Source organism: Musa acuminata, chromosome BXJ1-9 (genome assembly GCF_036884655.1).
Source record: "Musa acuminata AAA Group cultivar baxijiao chromosome BXJ1-9, Cavendish_Baxijiao_AAA, whole genome shotgun sequence".
In the NCBI taxonomy this organism is placed as follows: Eukaryota; Viridiplantae; Streptophyta; class Magnoliopsida; order Zingiberales; family Musaceae; genus Musa; species Musa acuminata.
In genome coordinates this window covers 28261339-28283772 of record NC_088335.1, presented here as the reverse complement: position 1 = coordinate 28283772, position 22434 = coordinate 28261339, and positions in this window count along the sequence as shown.

Genomic DNA, 22434 nt, shown 5'->3' with positions numbered 1-22434 from the left:
ACAAGAAAAGGGATTTGATTCATGAATTTTTTTTTATGGACATCTTGATCCTTTATGATGAATCCTTTCTCTTTGTGATAGTAGAAGCTTGATTCAATGAAACTCATTTATTATGGATTTGATTTGATTCTAATCCTTTCATGAATTTGATTCTTGATTTTTTTCTTATAGAGAATGAATTCCTCCCTTACTCTTCTTCCTCTTCTTCTTATTTTTATGATGAAGGAAGAAAGAAACTTGCACATCTCTAGAAGAACCAAAAAGCTCTTGCACATCTTAAGCAAAAATGCTAGCTTGCACATTTGAAAAAGCAAAAGCAGTTATCATGCAAAGTTTTTGCTTAACTTCTCATTTTTGCCAGCTTAGGTAAATTGGTGTAAAACTTATTTGAACAGTTTAAAACACTTGCATTGTTGAATGATTCTCCTTTTCGTTGATGACAAAGGGGGAGAAATGATGAATATATAGTATCATGAAATGATGATTGGTATTATGATAAAAATGTTGATTTAATACATGAAGTAATAAATGATTATAATTTTAATGTCTTGGCATCATGTATGTTATGCCCAAAATTATGTATCATGAATGCTTTAGTATCATCTATGATATGCCAAAAGTGATGTTGATTTATTTTTGGTGTCATGCATGAAGTGAGGATAAAATATAAGGTTTTAAAATTATGCATATTTTAATTTGAAGCTATAATAATGCACAACATATGAAATTTTGATATGATATATTGCATTCAATCACTATGATCGAAAGTGTTTAACTTGAATTCAAAGGTTGTGATTCCTTTTGAATTCAAATTTGTCTTATCTTAATATGGCATATAGATAGGGGGAATTAAGATTAACTCCATCATTAATTGGTTGTCATTATAAAAAAGGGGGAGATTGTTGAATCCCAGATTTTGATGATGAAATCAATCGATAAATTATATGTTGAGAAGAGTGTTATAGTATTAACTACAATAATGAATAATGTATAAAGTAGATGTTGGGACGGAGTCAAAGATCAAACAATACGTTGAAGATTCGGATGATGTGCCAAAAGCTCACCGAGAGTTCCTCGGGAGTTCGTCGAGAGTTCATCGGGAGTTCGCCAAGAGTTTGTTGGGAGTTTACTAAGGGTTCGTTGGGAGTTCAATAAGAATTCAGCAGGAGTTCACCAAAAGCTTACCGAGAATCACTAGAAGTTCGTCAAGACTTCACCGGAAGAACAATTGACATACCGGACAAAGATTGCTTAGTTAATGCCTTAATTATCATAGTTAGAACTAGATTGAGTTAGGATTGGAAGGTAATCCCACTAACTTAGTTAGGGGCCAATTGAGCCTAAAATAGGGTTGAGTTGGGCTAGATGGATGGCCCACTCGGCCACTTAGAGCCATGCCAAACGGTGGCACTACCCGTGGTGGGTGGTGGAACCGCTTGAGGCTCAACCTCCCAAGTGGTCTAGGCGGTGGTACCACCCAGACTGAGCAATGGTACTGCCGATAGTTAATTCTGTCAGGCAGTGGTATCGCCCTGTCAGGCAGCGATACCACTAGAGCCCAATCTTTGAGGCTCTGTCAAGCAGTAATACTACCAGACTGGGTAGTGATACTACCCAATATCAGAGTGTCAGGCGGTAATACCACCCAATAATAGCGGTGGTACCGTCGGTACCTTGGAAATCCAGGATAAGACACTTTTTAGCTCTAATTCTAAAACCTTTAGGGCCTACAAATACCCCACTCCTTTCTTCATGAAAGGATAACAAAATAGCAACAAAGTGTGAAGAAATCTTGAAGTGTTGGGGTGTAAAAGTTTTGTAAAAGTGCTAAGAGGTGTGAGACTTATAAAGATTATCTCCTAAAACTATGAAAAGGAGAAAGCATTGTAAGAAGGTGGTTGGTCTTCGCCTATTGAAGGAAGACCATTAGTGGACACTAGTGACCTCAACGGAGGAGAAATCGGAAGTGGACATTGGTCACAATGATCAAACCAATATAAACTTAGTGTGTTTTTTCCTTACTACTTACTTTCATTACTTATCTGCTTATTTCACTTTATATTTGTTAGGATCAAGAGCGGTATTAAGAGGGGGGGTGAATTAGTGCAGCGATAAAAAACGTTGATTCCGAAAAATATTCATTTTGATTCAATCCGTTTCGGAAAGATATTGAACTTGAAAGCTTTCATAAGAGTGCAAAGAGAAGGTTAAGAAAGTTTGTAGTAATGTAAATTGCACAAATAGAAAAGCAAACCATAATTTAGATTGGTTTGGTCATTGTGACCTATATCCACTTTCGATTCCTCCTCTGTCGAGGTCACCGACATCCACTAATGATCTTCCTTCAATAGGCAAAGACCAACCACCTCTTTACAGCGCTTTTACCTTTTCATGGGTTTATGAGATAACCCTTACAACACTCACATCTCTCTTGAATGATCTCAACACTTAGAAAGGGAGGAGGAGGACTCTAGCACTTTTACAATACTTTAACACTTCAATGATTAAAGATTATGCCAACACTTTCATGTCCTTTCATGCAGAAAAGGGCAAGGTATTTATAGGCTCCAATGGCTTCAAAATTAGAGCTAAAAAGTGTTACATCCCTGGATTTCGAGGTACTGGTGGTACCACCGTCATTATGTTAGGACTCTAGCTAGGAGAGTCCTAATTAAGAGGGACATTCATGTAAAATCTACCTAAGCCAACCCCTATTAAAGAGGTGAAGAGGCCAGCTAGGATTAGGAGATTGTTTCTTAGAGAAGAATTAGGAGTTGTAAAGGAATATGAGTCTTGAGTAGGAGTCCTATTAGGAGTTGGTTAGAAGTAGGAGTCTTGAGTAGGAGACGTATTAGGAGTTAGGGTTTAGAAGCCCTATAAATAGCCATGTATTCCTTCTCTTTTCATAAGCAGTAGATAAATCTTTACTGCAGCCTTTGAGCAGCAACTTGGAGGGAGGAACCCCTATAGAGTTCCAAGGAGGCCGATCCCCTAAAGATATCAACCCCAAGTTCAGAATCTGCAAGGGTTCTAACACCTAGTATCAGAGCAGCATTCTTGGCATCTCACTGCCCTTCCACAACCATCCATCAACCCTCCACATCCACCCAAAGTAATTTCCATAATTGTTTAAAAGATCATCGTCAAATTCCGTCGTCATCTCCACCACCACGGATCATCCTTTAATCTCCCCATGAATTGCAACAGGTTCTGGTTTCCTATCTTACTGCTACTGCAATTTAGTTATCCTTATTTGAAAATCTAAAAAAAATTATTCCTATATTGCTGCATAAACTTTTTGTCATAAAGTTTTCATCTCTACGACGAAAGATACATTGAAGAATTCCAACCATATAGCACCGTCTCTTTGATCTTGCTACTATATTTTTTCTATCCAAATCTCTACGAAACTTTTATAACATCTTTGACACTTACTAATAGTATATTTCCCTTTAGTTTTGTTAAAAAATACTCAATAAAAACTATTGTTATTTTATGTCTATTCTGCTATACTTGAAAATCTGCACCGTAAAATTTCAGCCACATAGTACTATTTGTTTGATCTTGATACTACATTGTTTCTATCCAAATCTGTACAAAATTTTAATGATAGCTTTGATACTTCATAACAGTAGATTTCCCTTTGGTTTCATTAAAAAATTCTCAATATAAACCACTAATCTTTTACGTCCAATCTGCTATATTTAAAAATCTGTGCTACAGAAAATTTTAGCCGCATATTGTTGCCTTAACCCATCTATTTGCAATCTTTTTTGAATGAAAATTCTTATACACTTCAAGATCATTTTGGCTTCCATCTAAGATTGATCTATTGAGGAATTCATCTCTAAAAACAATTTTGTGTTGCTGCAAATTTTCGTCGTATCCCGCTGAAATTTTTCGACGAGAATTCTACTATCATAACTTGCACCAATTTCCTTGCTGTTATACTGCTGAAATTTTCTTGATTAAATTAGACATCCTTGCTATCATATAAACTATGATTTTGCTATCAATTCCCTCCTCAATTCTCTCAAGTTTTTGGTGAAAATTATGTCGAGAAACCGTTGTTTCTTCGACAACAATTCTGCTCTTATAAGACAGCACATACTTGCTGCAACTTCCACTGATTTCTATCAAACCTTTGCTGTCATCTACTATAGATCCAAAACTTTTATCCATAAATCTAAAATTTCACCAAACCACACCCTCAAACTGCACCCAAAACAGCCACAAAACAAGCCTAAATCGTAGCCTACATCCATCGATCTACCAATCCTTTCGACCATCACTTCTCTCAACCTACACATGCCTTTAACCTGACAACAAAAGAGAGATCTTAACATCACATATTTGGAGGGATATACTATGGCATCTAGTGTAATATCCCCATTTTTGAAAATTTAGTAAATGCTTATTTGTAAATATGAGGATTATTTAATAATTTTTTATATTAAATAATATTATATTAAAGTTTATGGCTAAGGACCTAAGAGTAAATATTAAATGTTTGAGATGATTTATAGAATATTCAGAATTGAGTAAATAAAAATAAAATAAAATAAAATGGAGGACATGTGTCATTAACAAGGATGAGCCACTTAGCATTTATTCTAAAGTTGACACCTAAACCCCCATGCATGCTTGCCACCTCACTATTTTAGCATGAGCCAAACCTAAGTAATTTAAGGCACCATTAAAAAGAAAGTTTTCAGCCAACGTTAGTTTGAGGAGAAGAAGAAGAGAAGAAGAAGAGAAGAAGAAGAAGAAGAAGAAGAAGAAGAAGAAGAGGAAACTTTGTTTGAGGTTTTGCATCAACTCCCTATATTTGGGAATCAAACTCATCTAAGGCAAGTGATCTAACCTCTTCCTATAGAAAACCTTAATCTCTCTTTCTATTTTTATTCTGCAAAATTTGAATGATTTCAACTGAGAACCAGACCTTCTTTCGTTTTGATATAAAGATATGAATCTGTAATTTTTTGGTAATCTGACCTCTATGTAATATTTCAGTCATAACATTTTGTAGCAAACTCTGATTTAGACAAAACCTATTCCATTTGAAAGTAGACAAAAATATCTTTATTTTGACACTAAGATCGAATGATATGGAGTTTAAATGCCTACTAAGACTTCTATTTCAATTAACCCTATAGATTCTGCAAAATAGGGACTGAAATTTCTGACCTTCTGTTACTAAATTGCTCATAACTCTCTAGAGAAAATTCTGAACTAAGCAAAACTTAGTTCTTCGAAAACTAGATTCGTATATCTTTCTTTTGACACCTAGTTGGAAATTTTGAAGTATGTTTGCCTTCTGAAACTTCTGTTTAAATCGATCCTATCAAGTCTGCAAAACAGGGATGATCATTTCTGACCTTCCTTTACTCTATTTGTTGTAACATCCTGTTGAGAACTCAAAAAATTATAAATCTGAGTTCATCGGAAAATAGATTGATACGGATTTCTAATGACACCTATTTTGTATAAATTGGAGCATAATTGGTCATCCAAATCGTTCATATAATGTTCCTATCAAATTTTGCCAGAATCGAGCTTTGGTCGATTTCAGCTTTCTTTGTTTCTTCTCTTTGGAAATCGATTTCGGCAAAAACTCTTACTTCAGTTAAGCTTTACATTATTACCTTTAATTCCTGTATACTTTTGTCCTTTATTTATTTGTACATCTGCAGCTATCATCTAAAGATCATGTTTGCATCGTAATGATTCGGCACATGCATCCCATTGTTCCGCAATTGCTTTCGATATGTGCCTCTTCCAGTTTAATTTCATTGGACATTGAATTCACCTAACCTTCTTATTTCAATTAAGCTATATGTGATTTCTTGAAATCCTTGTATGCTCTTGCTTTTGTTTTCTTTCAAATCTGAATACATTTATGAAAGATTATGTTTGTGTCGTATTGACTCGAAAGGCATATGTATATTTTGTTGTTCCGCATGTGCTTCTGATATGTGCCAATGTTATTGTTCATACTACCCTTTTTGTACTCTGGTGTCTTGTGGGATATTGTGAACCTTTGCCAGAAATGGTAAAGGGAGTTATGCTTAGAGCCCGCGATTGCTCTGCCGGCCCCATTGACTTCACTCAGACGTGGGTGGATGGAGCTCCCAGACGTGGGAGACTTATGCTTGGTGGTCATCCAGAAATGGATGAATCACATTATGTATTGGTCCCACAGCGCCATCTATGTTTATTGATATGATATCCAAAGCTTTGTTTATGAGTTCATATTATGCTTTGGATAAAAATGGAATGCATGCTACATCAAAAATGACATACAAGCTTGTGTTTATTACTCGGTTCACTTGTTATACCTTGAAGTGTTTCGTATGTCATTGTTATGCTCTCAAACACTCTTATGCCTTTGATATGTACCTAAATGCCTCATGTGCCATTTGATACATGCCTAAATGTTTCTTTTGCCAATGAAATGCTCCAATTTCCTTTCTCCTATTGTTATGTCTAATGCCTGTTTTTGAACGAGGTAAACCTTTGTGATTTTATATCAAATGAGATGACTTCAAATGAACATTTGTATTTCTACTTTGTATCTTGGTACTGAACCTGCTTGAACTTCTCCTATCGCCATGGATATGTTAGACACTTGCTGAGCTCTTTATGCTCACCCCGTTGCTATATAAAATTTTCAGGGTAGCTTGCCACGCACTGAAAGCTAGAATTGGGTTAAAGCAGTGAAAGGCTAGAAGATTTTTGAGCTAATCTTTGTTGGATGATGGTTTTTGTTGTATAGTAAACTTTACCTCTGATGTAATGTTAAGGATCTATTGATACTTATGTGTTGTAAAATGTTAAAGGACCGCTCATGTGTATGGAATGATGAGTTTAAGATATGTAAGGATAAGAACTCATGGTAAATAATTATCTTTTTGTGATTGTATATACTTCTATGATTATGGATTTGTGTTGTGGTTGATGTTTAGTTGAGTTGCCTTTAGATTTCTCGAATCTTTGAGTGAAGTGGATAATGATTTATGTAACGTTCAGGTTTATGAATTGTGAATATTGATTTTGAATGATTCTTAGTATCCTCAAATTGTTAGTTTGGATCCTGGATTGAATTGATGATGAATTATAATATAATTGATTTTAGACAGGGTCACACCTCCTGAATATGATAATTCGGGGGGGGGGCGTGACAGAGTGGTATCAGAGCATGGTTTGAGGATTTCTAAGAATTTTGATATGCTAGATGTGTAATAAATTTTGAGGTTTAGTGATTTCTATTTAGAGACTGATCAAAAGTCTTCTTTTGTTATTTTTAGGAAGCAAGGATGACGAGGTCATCTAGTTCTCCTGTTGCATCTACTTCTGATCAATTGAGTGGAATTATGAAAACTCTAGAGGCGATGACACAAGTAATGCAACAACAAGTCCGACAAGGAAGAAATGATGAAGGTGGGAATTCAAACTAGACTGGGTTGGGAATTGAACAGTTTAAGAAGCTTAGTCCTCCCAGTTTTGGTGGTGAGCCTGATCCAATGGTAGCAGAACAATGGATGATGCGGATGGAGAAAATATTTGATGTTTTAAATTGCCCAGATGATAAGAAGGTTCCTCTTGCTACCTTCATGCTAGAAGGAGAGGCTGAGCACTGGTGGCGAACCATGAAGAGGATTTCTGAAGCTCGACAGGAGCCAATCACTTGGAAGGTATTTACAGAAAAGTTCAATGATAAATATTTTTCGGATTGTATCAGAGAGCAGAAAGAATTGGAATTCCTGAATCTCATCCAGGGAAATTTGACAGTAGCCAAATATGAATCTAAATTCACCGAGCTCTCTAGATTTGCCACACATATGATTGATGATGAATATAGGAAAACAAGAAGATTTGAAAGAGGATTAAGGCCAGCAATAAGAAGCCGGATATCAGTTTTAAAACTCCAAGTATACACTGATGTAGTAGAAAGAGCTTTCATACTTGAAAAAGACTTGGAGGAGATCCAAGAAATCAGGGACAAGAATAGCAAGGATAAGTTTGTTGGTAAAAGTAAGAGAGGAAATGAAGCAGAAAGAAGTAACAAGAAGGTAAAGATACCTAGATTTGAGGAAGGAACTCCATCGCAAAGAACTCTATCGTGTACAAAATGTGGACGTAATCATGAAATAAGTGAGTGTTTTTGGGTGACCGGAGCCTGTTTTGCTTGTGGAAAGTTAGATCATAAAGTCAGAGACTGCCCACTAAACAAGAAGAAATGAAGAAAGTTTATCCTCACCTTTTCGCTGAATGAGGTATGATAAATTTAGAGGACTAAATTTTCTTTTAAGGAGGGGAGAGTGTAATATCCCCATTTTTGAAAATTTAGTAAATGCTTATTTGTAAATATGAGGATTATTTAATAATTTTTTATATTAAATAATATTATATTAAAGTTTATGGCTAAGGACCTAAGAGTAAATATTAAATGTTTGAGATGATTTATAGAATATTCAGAATTGAGTAAATAAAAATAAAATAAAATAAAATGGAGGACATGTGTCATTAACAAGGATGAGCCACTTAGCATTTATTCTAAAGTTGACACCTAAACCCCCATGCATGCTTGCCACCTCACTATTTTAGCATGAGCCAAACCTAAGTAATTTAAGGCACCATTAAAAAGAAAGTTTTCAGCCAACGTTAGTTTGAGGAGAAGAAGAAGAGAAGAAGAAGAGAAGAAGAAGAAGAAGAAGAAGAAGAAGAAGAAGAGGAAACTTTGTTTGAGGTTTTGCATCAACTCCCTATATTTGGGAATCAAACTCATCTAAGGCAAGTGATCTAACCTCTTCCTACAGAAAACCTTAATCTCTCTTTCTATTTTTATTCTGCAAAATTTGAATGATTTCAACTGAGAACCAGACCTTCTTTCGTTTTGATATAAAGATATGAATCTGTAATTTTTTGGTAATCTGACCTCTATGTAATATTTCAGTCATAACATTTTGTAGCAAACTCTGATTTAGACAAAACCTATTCCATTTGAAAGTAGACAAAAATATCTTTATTTTGACACTAAGATCGAATGATTTGGAGTTTAAATGCCTACTAAGACTTCTATTTCAATTAACCCTATAGATTCTGCAAAATAGGGACTGAAATTTCTGACCTTCTGTTACTAAATTGCTCATAACTCTCTAGAGAAAATTCTGAACTAAGCAAAACTTAGTTCTTCGAAAACTAGATTCGTATATCTTTCTTTTGACACCTAGTTGGAAATTTTGAAGTATGTTTGCCTTCTGAAACTTCTGTTTAAATCGATCCTATCAAGTCTGCAAAACAGGGATGATCATTTCTGACCTTCCTTTACTCTATTTGTTGTAACATCCTGTTGAGAACTCAAAAAATTATAAATCTGAGTTCATCGGAAAATAGATTGATACGGATTTCTAATGACACCTATTTTGTATAAATTGGAGCATAATTGGTCATCCAAATCGTTCATATAATGTTCCTATCAAATTTTGCCAGAATCGAGCTTTGGTCGATTTCAGCTTTCTTTGTTTCTTCTCTTTGGAAATCGATTTCGGCAAAAACTCTTACTTCAGTTAAGCTTTACATTATTACCTTTAATTCCTGTATACTTTTGTCCTTTATTTATTTGTACATCTGCAGCTATCATCTAAAGATCATGTTTGCATCGTAATGATTCGGCACATGCATCCCATTGTTCCGCAATTGCTTTCGATATGTGCCTCTTCCAGTTTAATTTCATTGGACATTGAATTCACCTAACCTTCTTATTTCAATTAAGCTATATGTGATTTCTTGAAATCCTTGTATGCTCTTGCTTTTGTTTTCTTTCAAATCTGAATACATTTATGAAAGATTATGTTTGTGTCGTATTGACTCGAAAGGCATATGTATATTTTGTTGTTCCGCATGTGCTTCTGATATGTGCCAATGTTATTGTTCATACTACCCTTTTTGTACTCTGGTGTCTTGTGGGATATTGTGAACCTTTGCCAGAAATGGTAAAGGGAGTTATGCTTAGAGCCCGCGATTGCTCTGCCGGCCCCATTGACTTCACTCAGACGTGGGTAGATGGAGCTCCCAGACGTGGGAGACTTATGCTTGGTGGTCATCCAGAAATGGATGAATCACATTATGTATTGGTCCCACAGCGCCATCTATGTTTATTGATATGATATCCAAAGCTTTGTTTATGAGTTCATATTATGCTTTGGATAAAAATGGAATGCATGCTACATCAAAAATGACATACAAGCTTGTGTTTATTACTCGGTTCACTTGTTATACCTTGAAGTGTTTCGTATGTCATTGTTATGCTCTCAAACACTCTTATGCCTTTGATATGTACCTAAATGCCTCATGTGCCATTTGATACATGCCTAAATGTTTCTTTTGCCAATGAAATGCTCCAATTTCCTTTCTCCTATTGTTATGTCTAATGCCTGTTTTTGAACGAGGTAAACCTTTGTGATTTTATATCAAATGAGATGACTTCAAATGAACATTTGTATTTCTACTTTGTATCTTGGTACTGAACCTGCTTGAACTTCTCCTATCGCCATGGATATGTTAGACACTTGCTGAGCTCTTTATGCTCACCCCGTTGCTATATAAAATTTTCAGGGTAGCTTGCCACGCACTGAAAGCTAGAATTGGGTTAAAGCAGTGAAAGGCTAGAAGATTTTTGAGCTAATCTTTGTTGGATGATGGTTTTTGTTGTATAGTAAACTTTACCTCTGATGTAATGTTAAGGATCTATTGATACTTATGTGTTGTAAAATGTTAAAGGACCGCTCATGTGTATGGAATGATGAGTTTAAGATATGTAAGGATAAGAACTCATGGTAAATAATTATCTTTTTGTGATTGTATATACTTCTATGATTATGGATTTGTGTTGTGGTTGATGTTTAGTTGAGTTGCCTTTAGATTTCTCGAATCTTTGAGTGAAGTGGATAATGATTTATGTAACGTTCAGGTTTATGAATTGTGAATATTGATTTTGAATGATTCTTAGTATCCTCAAATTGTTAGTTTGGATCCTGGATTGAATTGATGATGAATTATAATATAATTGATTTTAGACAGGGTCACACCTCCTGAATATGATAATTCGGGGGGGGGGCGTGACAGAGTGGTATCAGAGCATGGTTTGAGGATTTCTAAGAATTTTGATATGCTAGATGTGTAATAAATTTTGAGGTTTAGTGATTTCTATTTAGAGACTGATCAAAAGTCTTCTTTTGTTATTTTTAGGAAGCAAGGATGACGAGGTCATCTAGTTCTCCTGTTGCATCTACTTCTGATCAATTGAGTGGAATTATGAAAACTCTAGAGGCGATGACACAAGTAATGCAACAACAAGTCCGACAAGGAAGAAATGATGAAGGTGGGAATTCAAACTAGACTGGGTTGGGAATTGAACAGTTTAAGAAGCTTAGTCCTCCCAGTTTTGGTGGTGAGCCTGATCCAATGGTAGCAGAACAATGGATGATGCGGATGGAGAAAATATTTGATGTTTTAAATTGCCCAGATGATAAGAAGGTTCCTCTTGCTACCTTCATGCTAGAAGGAGAGGCTGAGCACTGGTGGCGAACCATGAAGAGGATTTCTGAAGCTCGACAGGAGCCAATCACTTGGAAGGTATTTACAGAAAAGTTCAATGATAAATATTTTTCGGATTGTATCAGAGAGCAGAAAGAATTGGAATTCCTGAATCTCATCCAGGGAAATTTGACAGTAGCCAAATATGAATCTAAATTCACCGAGCTCTCTAGATTTGCCACACATATGATTGATGATGAATATAGGAAAACAAGAAGATTTGAAAGAGGATTAAGGCCAGCAATAAGAAGCCGGATATCAGTTTTAAAACTCCAAGTATACACTGATGTAGTAGAAAGAGCTTTCATACTTGAAAAAGACTTGGAGGAGATCCAAGAAATCAGGGACAAGAATAGCAAGGATAAGTTTGTTGGTAAAAGTAAGAGAGGAAATGAAGCAGAAAGAAGTAACAAGAAGGTAAAGATACCTAGATTTGAGGAAGGAACTCCATCGCAAAGAACTCTATCGTGTACAAAATGTGGACGTAATCATGAAATAAGTGAGTGTTTTTGGGTGACCGGAGCCTGTTTTGCTTGTGGAAAGTTAGATCATAAAGTCAGAGACTGCCCACTAAACAAGAAGAAATGAAGAAAGTTTATCCTCACCTTTTCGCTGAATGAGGTATGATAAATTTAGAGGACTAAATTTTCTTTTAAGGAGGGGAGAGTGTAATATCCCCATTTTTGAAAATTTAGTAAATGCTTATTTGTAAATATGAGGATTATTTAATAATTTTTTATATTAAATAATATTATATTAAAGTTTATGGCTAAGGACCTAAGAGTAAATATTAAATGTTTGAGATGATTTATAGAATATTCAGAATTGAGTAAATAAAAATAAAATAAAATAAAATGGAGGACATGTGTCATTAACAAGGATGAGCCACTTAGCATTTATTCTAAAGTTGACACCTAAACCCCCATGCATGCTTGCCACCTCACTATTTTAGCATGAGCCAAACCTAAGTAATTTAAGGCACCATTAAAAAGAAAGTTTTCAGCCAACGTTAGTTTGAGGAGAAGAAGAAGAGAAGAAGAAGAGAAGAAGAAGAAGAAGAAGAAGAAGAAGAAGAAGAGGAAACTTTGTTTGAGGTTTTGCATCAACTCCCTATATTTGGGAATCAAACTCATCTAAGGCAAGTGATCTAACCTCTTCCTACAGAAAACCTTAATCTCTCTTTCTATTTTTATTCTGCAAAATTTGAATGATTTCAACTGAGAACCAGACCTTCTTTCGTTTTGATATAAAGATATGAATCTGTAATTTTTTGGTAATCTGACCTCTATGTAATATTTCAGTCATAACATTTTGTAGCAAACTCTGATTTAGACAAAACCTATTCCATTTGAAAGTAGACAAAAATATCTTTATTTTGACACTAAGATCGAATGATTTGGAGTTTAAATGCCTACTAAGACTTCTATTTCAATTAACCCTATAGATTCTGCAAAATAGGGACTGAAATTTCTGACCTTCTGTTACTAAATTGCTCATAACTCTCTAGAGAAAATTCTGAACTAAGCAAAACTTAGTTCTTCGAAAACTAGATTCGTATATCTTTCTTTTGACACCTAGTTGGAAATTTTGAAGTATGTTTGCCTTCTGAAACTTCTGTTTAAATCGATCCTATCAAGTCTGCAAAACAGGGATGATCATTTCTGACCTTCCTTTACTCTATTTGTTGTAACATCCTGTTGAGAACTCAAAAAATTATAAATCTGAGTTCATCGGAAAATAGATTGATACGGATTTCTAATGACACCTATTTTGTATAAATTGGAGCATAATTGGTCATCCAAATCGTTCATATAATGTTCCTATCAAATTTTGCCAGAATCGAGCTTTGGTCGATTTCAGCTTTCTTTGTTTCTTCTCTTTGGAAATCGATTTCGGCAAAAACTCTTACTTCAGTTAAGCTTTACATTATTACCTTTAATTCCTGTATACTTTTGTCCTTTATTTATTTGTACATCTGCAGCTATCATCTAAAGATCATGTTTGCATCGTAATGATTCGGCACATGCATCCCATTGTTCCGCAATTGCTTTCGATATGTGCCTCTTCCAGTTTAATTTCATTGGACATTGAATTCACCTAACCTTCTTATTTCAATTAAGCTATATGTGATTTCTTGAAATCCTTGTATGCTCTTGCTTTTGTTTTCTTTCAAATCTGAATAACAAATCTGAATACATTTATGAAAGATTATGTTTGTGTCGTATTGACTCGAAAGGCATATGTATATTTTGTTGTTCCGCATGTGCTTCTGATATGTGCCAATGTTATTGTTCATACTACCCTTTTTGTACTCTGGTGTCTTGTGGGATATTGTGAACCTTTGCCAGAAATGGTAAAGGGAGTTATGCTTAGAGCCCGCGATTGCTCTGCCGGCCCCATTGACTTCACTCAGACGTGGGTGGATGGAGCTCCCAGACGTGGGAGACTTATGCTTGGTGGTCATCCAGAAATGGATGAATCACATTATGTATTGGTCCCACAGCGCCATCTATGTTTATTGATATGATATCCAAAGCTTTGTTTATGAGTTCATATTATGCTTTGGATAAAAATGGAATGCATGCTACATCAAAAATGACATACAAGCTTGTGTTTATTACTCGGTTCACTTGTTATACCTTGAAGTGTTTCGTATGTCATTGTTATGCTCTCAAACACTCTTATGCCTTTGATATGTACCTAAATGCCTCATGTGCCATTTGATACATGCCTAAATGTTTCTTTTGCCAATGAAATGCTCCAATTTCCTTTCTCCTATTGTTATGTCTAATGCCTGTTTTTGAACGAGGTAAACCTTTGTGATTTTATATCAAATGAGATGACTTCAAATGAACATTTGTATTTCTACTTTGTATCTTGGTACTGAACCTGCTTGAACTTCTCCTATCGCCATGGATATGTTAGACACTTGCTGAGCTCTTTATGCTCACCCCGTTGCTATATAAAATTTTCAGGGTAGCTTGCCACGCACTGAAAGCTAGAATTGGGTTAAAGCAGTGAAAGGCTAGAAGATTTTTGAGCTAATCTTTGTTGGATGATGGTTTTTGTTGTATAGTAAACTTTACCTCTGATGTAATGTTAAGGATCTATTGATACTTATGTGTTGTAAAATGTTAAAGGACCGCTCATGTGTATGGAATGATGAGTTTAAGATATGTAAGGATAAGAACTCATGGTAAATAATTATCTTTTTGTGATTGTATATACTTCTATGATTATGGATTTGTGTTGTGGTTGATGTTTAGTTGAGTTGCCTTTAGATTTCTCGAATCTTTGAGTGAAGTGGATAATGATTTATGTAACGTTCAGGTTTATGAATTGTGAATATTGATTTTGAATGATTCTTAGTATCCTCAAATTGTTAGTTTGGATCCTGGATTGAATTGATGATGAATTATAATATAATTGATTTTAGACAGGGTCACACCTCCTGAATATGATAATTCGGGGGGGGGGCGTGACAGAGTGGTATCAGAGCATGGTTTGAGGATTTCTAAGAATTTTGATATGCTAGATGTGTAATAAATTTTGAGGTTTAGTGATTTCTATTTAGAGACTGATCAAAAGTCTTCTTTTGTTATTTTTAGGAAGCAAGGATGACGAGGTCATCTAGTTCTCCTATTGCATCTACTTCTGATCAATTGAGTGGAATTATGAAAACTCTAGAGGCGATGACACAAGTAATGCAACAACAAGTCCGACAAGGAAGAAATGATGAAGGTGGGAATTCAAACTAGACTGGGTTGGGAATTGAACAGTTTAAGAAGCTTAGTCCTCCCAGTTTTGGTGGTGAGCCTGATCCAATGGTAGCAGAATAATGGATGATGCGGATGGAGAAAATATTTGATGTTTTAAATTGCCCAGATGATAAGAAGGTTCCTCTTGATACCTTCATGCTAGAAGGAGAGGCTGAGCACTGGTGGCGAACCATGAAGAGGATTTCTGAAGCTCGACAGGAGCCAATCACTTGGAAGGTATTTACAGAAAAGTTCAATGATAAATATTTTTCGGATTGTATCAGAGAGCAGAAAGAATTGGAATTCCTGAATCTCATCCAGGGAAATTTGACAGTAGCCAAATATGAATCTAAATTCACCGAGCTCTCTAGATTTGCCACACATATGATTGATGATGAATATAGGAAAACAAGAAGATTTGAAAGAGGATTAAGGCCAGCAATAAGAAGCCGGATATCAGTTTTAAAACTCCAAGTATACACTGATGTAGTAGAAAGAGCTTTCATACTTGAAAAAGACTTGGAGGAGATCCAAGAAATCAGGGACAAGAATAGCAAGGATAAGTTTGTTGGTAAAAGTAAGAGAGGAAATGAAGCAGAAAGAAGTAACAAGAAGGTAAAGATACCTAGATTTGAGGAAGGAACTCCATCGCAAAGAACTCTATCGTGTACAAAATGTGGACGTAATCATGAAATAAGTGAGTGTTTTTGGGTGACCGGAGCCTGTTTTGCTTGTGGAAAGTTAGATCATAAAGTCAGAGACTGCCCACTAAACAAGAAGAAATGAAGAAAGTTTATCCTCACCTTTTCGCTGAATGAGGTATGATAAATTTAGAGGACTAAATTTTCTTTTAAGGAGGGGAGAGTGTAATATCCCCATTTTTGAAAATTTAGTAAATGCTTATTTGTAAATATGAGGATTATTTAATAATTTTTTATATTAAATAATATTATATTAAAGTTTATGGCTAAGGACCTAAGAGTAAATATTAAATGTTTGAGATGATTTATAGAATATTCAGAATTGAGTAAATAAAAATAAAATAAAATAAAATGGAGGACATGTGTCATTAACAAGGATGAGCCACTTAGCATTTATTCTAAAGTTGACACCTAAACCCCCATGCATGCTTGCCACCTCACTATTTTAGCATGAGCCAAACCTAAGTAATTTAAGGCACCATTAAAAAGAAAGTTTTCAGCCAACGTTAGTTTGAGGAGAAGAAGAAGAGAAGAAGAAGAGAAGAAGAAGAAGAAGAAGAAGAAGAAGAAGAAGAGGAAACTTTGTTTGAGGTTTTGCATCAACTCCCTATATTTGGGAATCAAACTCATCTAAGGCAAGTGATCTAACCTCTTCCTACAGAAAACCTTAATCTCTCTTTCTATTTTTATTCTGCAAAATTTGAATGATTTCAACTGAGAACCAGACCTTCTTTCGTTTTGATATAAAGATATGAATCTGTAATTTTTTGGTAATCTGACCTCTATGTAATATTTCAGTCATAACATTTTGTAGCAAACTCTGATTTAGACAAAACCTATTCCATTTGAAAGTAGACAAAAATATCTTTATTTTGACACTAAGATCGAATGATTTGGAGTTTAAATGCCTACTAAGACTTCTATTTCAATTAACCCTATAGATTCTGCAAAATAGGGACTGAAATTTCTGACCTTCTGTTACTAAATTGCTCATAACTCTCTAGAGAAAATTCTGAACTAAGCAAAACTTAGTTCTTCGAAAACTAGATTCATATATCTTTCTTTTGACACCTAGTTGGAAATTTTGAAGTATGTTTGCCTTCTGAAACTTCTGTTTAAATCGATCCTATCAAGTCTGCAAAACAGGGATGATCATTTCTGACCTTCCTTTACTCTATTTGTTGTAACATCCTGTTGAGAACTCAAAAAATTATAAATCTGAGTTCATCGGAAAATAGATTGATACGGATTTCTAATGACACCTATTTTGTATAAATTGGAGCATAATTGGTCATCCAAATCGTTCATATAATGTTCCTATCAAATTTTGCCAGAATCGAGCTTTGGTCGATTTCAGCTTTCTTTGTTTCTTCTCTTTGGAAATCGATTTCGGCAAAAACTCTTACTTCAGTTAAGCTTTACATTATTACCTTTAATTCCTGTATACTTTTGTCCTTTATTTATTTGTACATCTGCAGCTATCATCTAAAGATCATGTTTGCATCGTAATGATTCGGCACATGCATCCCATTGTTCCGCAATTGCTTTCGATATGTGCCTCTTCCAGTTTAATTTCATTGGACATTGAATTCACCTAACCTTCTTATTTCAATTAAGCTATATGTGATTTCTTGAAATCCTTGTATGCTCTTGCTTTTGTTTTCTTTCAAATCTGAATACATTTATGAAAGATTATGTTTGTGTCGTATTGACTCGAAAGGCATATGTATATTTTGTTGTTCCGCATGTGCTTCTGATATGTGCCAATGTTATTGTTCATACTACCCTTTTTGTACTCTGGTGTCTTGTGGGATATTGTGAACCTTTGCCAGAAATGGTAAAGGGAGTTATGCTTAGAGCCCGCGATTGCTCTGCCGGCCCCATTGACTTCACTCAGACGTGGGTGGATGGAGCTCCCAGACGTGGGAGACTTATGCTTGGTGGTCATCCAGAAATGGATGAATCACATTATGTATTGGTCCCACAGCGCCATCTATGTTTATTGATATGATATCCAAAGCTTTGTTTATGAGTTCATATTATGCTTTGGATAAAAATGGAATGCATGCTACATCAAAAATGACATACAAGCTTGTGTTTATTACTCGGTTCACTTGTTATACCTTGAAGTGTTTCGTATGTCATTGTTATGCTCTCAAACACTCTTATGCCTTTGATATGTACCTAAATGCCTCATGTGCCATTTGATACATGCCTAAATGTTTCTTTTGCCAATGAAATGCTCCAATTTCCTTTCTCCTATTGTTATGTCTAATGCCTGTTTTTGAACGAGGTAAACCTTTGTGATTTTATATCAAATGAGATGACTTCAAATGAACATTTGTATTTCTACTTTGTATCTTGGTACTGAACCTGCTTGAACTTCTCCTATCGCCATGGATATGTTAGACACTTGCTGAGCTCTTTATGCTCACCCCGTTGCTATATAAAATTTTCAGGGTAGCTTGCCACGCACTGAAAGCTAGAATTGGGTTAAAGCAGTGAAAGGCTAGAAGATTTTTGAGCTAATCTTTGTTGGATGATGGTTTTTGTTGTATAGTAAACTTTACCTCTGATGTAATGTTAAGGATCTATTGATACTTATGTGTTGTAAAATGTTAAAGGACCGCTCATGTGTATGGAATGATGAGTTTAAGATATGTAAGGATAAGAACTCATGGTAAATAATTATCTTTTTGTGATTGTATATACTTCTATGATTATGGATTTGTGTTGTGGTTGATGTTTAGTTGAGTTGCCTTTAGATTTCTCGAATCTTTGAGTGAAGTGGATAATGATTTATGTAACGTTCAGGTTTATGAATTGTGAATATTGATTTTGAATGATTCTTAGTATCCTCAAATTGTTAGTTTGGATCCTGGATTGAATTGATGATGAATTATAATATAATTGATTTTAGACAGGGTCACACCTCCTGAATATGATAATTCGGGGGGGGGGCGTGACAGAGTGGTATCAGAGCATGGTTTGAGGATTTCTAAGAATTTTGATATGATAGATGTGTAATAAATTTTGAGGTTTAGTGATTTCTATTTAGAGACTGATCAAAAGTCTTCTTTTGTTATTTTTAGGAAGCAAGGATGACGAGGTCATCTAGTTCTCCTGTTGCATCTACTTCTGATCAATTGAGTGGAATTATGAAAACTCTAGAGGCGATGACACAAGTAATGCAACAACAAGTCCGACAAGGAAGAAATGATGAAGGTGGGAATTCAAACTAGACTGGGTTGGGAATTGAACAGTTTAAGAAGCTTAGTCCTCCCAGTTTTGGTGGTGAGCCTGATCCAATGGTAGCAGAACAATGGATGATGCGGATGGAGAAAATATTTGATGTTTTAAATTGCCCAGATGATAAGAAGGTTCCTCTTGCTACCTTCATGCTAGAAGGAGAGGCTGAGCACTGGTGGCGAACCATGAAGAGGATTTCTGAAGCTCGACAGGAGCCAATCACTTGGAAGGTATTTACAGAAAAGTTCAATGATAAATATTTTTCGGATTGTATCAGAGAGCAGAAAGAATTGGAATTCCTGAATCTCATCCAGGGAAATTTGACAGTAGCCAAATATGAATCTAAATTCACCGAGCTCTCTAGATTTGCCACACATATGATTGATGATGAATATAGGAAAACAAGAAGATTTGAAAGAGGATTAAGGCCAGCAATAAGAAGCCGGATATCAGTTTTAAAACTCCAAGTATACACTGATGTAGTAGAAAGAGCTTTCATACTTGAAAAAGACTTGGAGGAGATCCAAGAAATCAGGGACAAGAATAGCAAGGATAAGTTTGTTGGTAAAAGTAAGAGAGGAAATGAAGCAGAAAGAAGTAACAAGAAGGTAAAGATACCTAGATTTGAGGAAGGAACTCCATCGCAAAGAACTCTATCGTGTACAAAATGTGGACGTAATCATGAAATAAGTGAGTGTTTTTGGGTGACCGGAGCCTGTTTTGCTTGTGGAAAGTTAGATCATAAAGTCAGAGACTGCCCACTAAACAAGAAGAAATGAAGAAAGTTTATCCTCACCTTTTCGCTGAATGAGGTATGATAAATTTAGAGGACTAAATTTTCTTTTAAGGAGGGGAGAGTGTAATATCCCCATTTTTGAAAATTTAGTAAATGCTTATTTGTAAATATGAGGATTATTTAATAATTTTTTATATTAAATAATATTATATTAAAGTTTATGGCTAAGGACCTAAGAGTAAATATTAAATGTTTGAGATGATTTATAGAATATTCAGAATTGAGTAAATAAAAATAAAATAAAATAAAATGGAGGACATGTGTCATTAACAAGGATGAGCCACTTAGCATTTATTCTAAAGTTGACACCTAAACCCCCATGCATGCTTGCCACCTCACTATTTTAGCATGAGCCAAACCTAAGTAATTTAAGGCACCATTAAAAAGAAAGTTTTCAGCCAACGTTAGTTTGAGGAGAAGAAGAAGAGAAGAAGAAGAGAAGAAGAAGAAGAAGAAGAAGAAGAAGAAGAAGAGGAAACTTTGTTTGAGGTTTTGCATCAACTCCCTATATTTGGGAATCAAACTCATCTAAGGCAAGTGATCTAACCTCTTCCTACAGAAAACCTTAATCTCTCTTTCTATTTTTATTCTGCAAAATTTGAATGATTTCAACTGAGAACCAGACCTTCTTTCGTTTTGATATAAAGATATGAATCTGTAATTTTTTGGTAATCTGACCTCTATGTAATATTTCAGTCATAACATTTTGTAGCAAACTCTGATTTAGACAAAACCTATTCCATTTGAAAGTAGACAAAAATATCTTTATTTTGACACTAAGATCGAATGATTTGGAGTTTAAATGCCTACTAAGACTTCTATTTCAATTAACCCTATAGATTCTGCAAAATAGGGACTGAAATTTCTGACCTTCTGTTACTAAATTGCTCATAACTCTCTAGAGAAAATTCTGAACTAAGCAAAACTTAGTTCTTCGAAAACTAGATTCGTATATCTTTCTTTTGACACCTAGTTGGAAATTTTGAAGTATGTTTGCCTTCTGAAACTTCTGTTTAAATCGATCCTATCAAGTCTGCAAAACAGGGATGATCATTTCTGACCTTCCTTTACTCTATTTGTTGTAACATCCTGTTGAGAACTCAAAAAATTATAAATCTGAGTTCATCGGAAAATAGATTGATACGGATTTCTAATGACACCTATTTTGTATAAATTGGAGCATAATTGGTCATCCAAATCGTTCATATAATGTTCCTATCAAATTTTGCCAGAATCGAGCTTTGGTCGATTTCAGCTTTCTTTGTTTCTTCTCTTTGGAAATCGATTTCGGCAAAAACTCTTACTTCAGTTAAGCTTTACATTATTACCTTTAATTCCTGTATACTTTTGTCCTTTATTTATTTGTACATCTGCAGCTATCATCTAAAGATCATGTTTGCATCGTAATGATTCGGCACATGCATCCTATTGTTCCGCAATTGCTTTCGATATGTGCCTCTTCCAGTTTAATTTCATTGGACATTGAATTCACCTAACCTTCTTATTTCAATTAAGCTATATGTGATTTCTTGAAATCCTTGTATGCTCTTGCTTTTGTTTTCTTTCAAATCTGAATACATTTATGAAAGATTATGTTTGTGTCGTATTGACTCGAAAGGCATATGTATATTTTGTTGTTCCGCATGTGCTTCTGATATGTGCCAATGTTATTGTTCATACTACCCTTTTTGTACTCTGGTGTCTTGTGGGATATTGTGAACCTTTGCCAGAAATGGTAAAGGGAGTTATGCTTAGAGCCCGCGATTGCTCTGCCGGCCCCATTGACTTCACTCAGACGTGGGTGGATGGAGCTCCCAGACGTGGGAGACTTATGCTTGGTGGTCATCCAGAAATGGATGAATCACATTATGTATTGGTCCCACAGCGCCATCTATGTTTATTGATATGATATCCAAAGCTTTGTTTATGAGTTCATATTATGCTTTGGATAAAAATGGAATGCATGCTACATCAAAAATGACATACAAGCTTGTGTTTATTACTCGGTTCACTTGTTATACCTTGAAGTGTTTCGTATGTCATTGTTATGCTCTCAAACACTCTTATGCCTTTGATATGTACCTAAATGCCTCATGTGCCATTTGATACATGCCTAAATGTTTCTTTTGCCAATGAAATGCTCCAATTTCCTTTCTCCTATTGTTATGTCTAATGCCTGTTTTTGAACGAGGTAAACCTTTGTGATTTTATATCAAATGAGATGACTTCAAATGAACATTTGTATTTCTACTTTGTATCTTGGTACTGAACCTGCTTGAACTTCTCCTATCGCCATGGATATGTTAGACACTTGCTGAGCTCTTTATGCTCA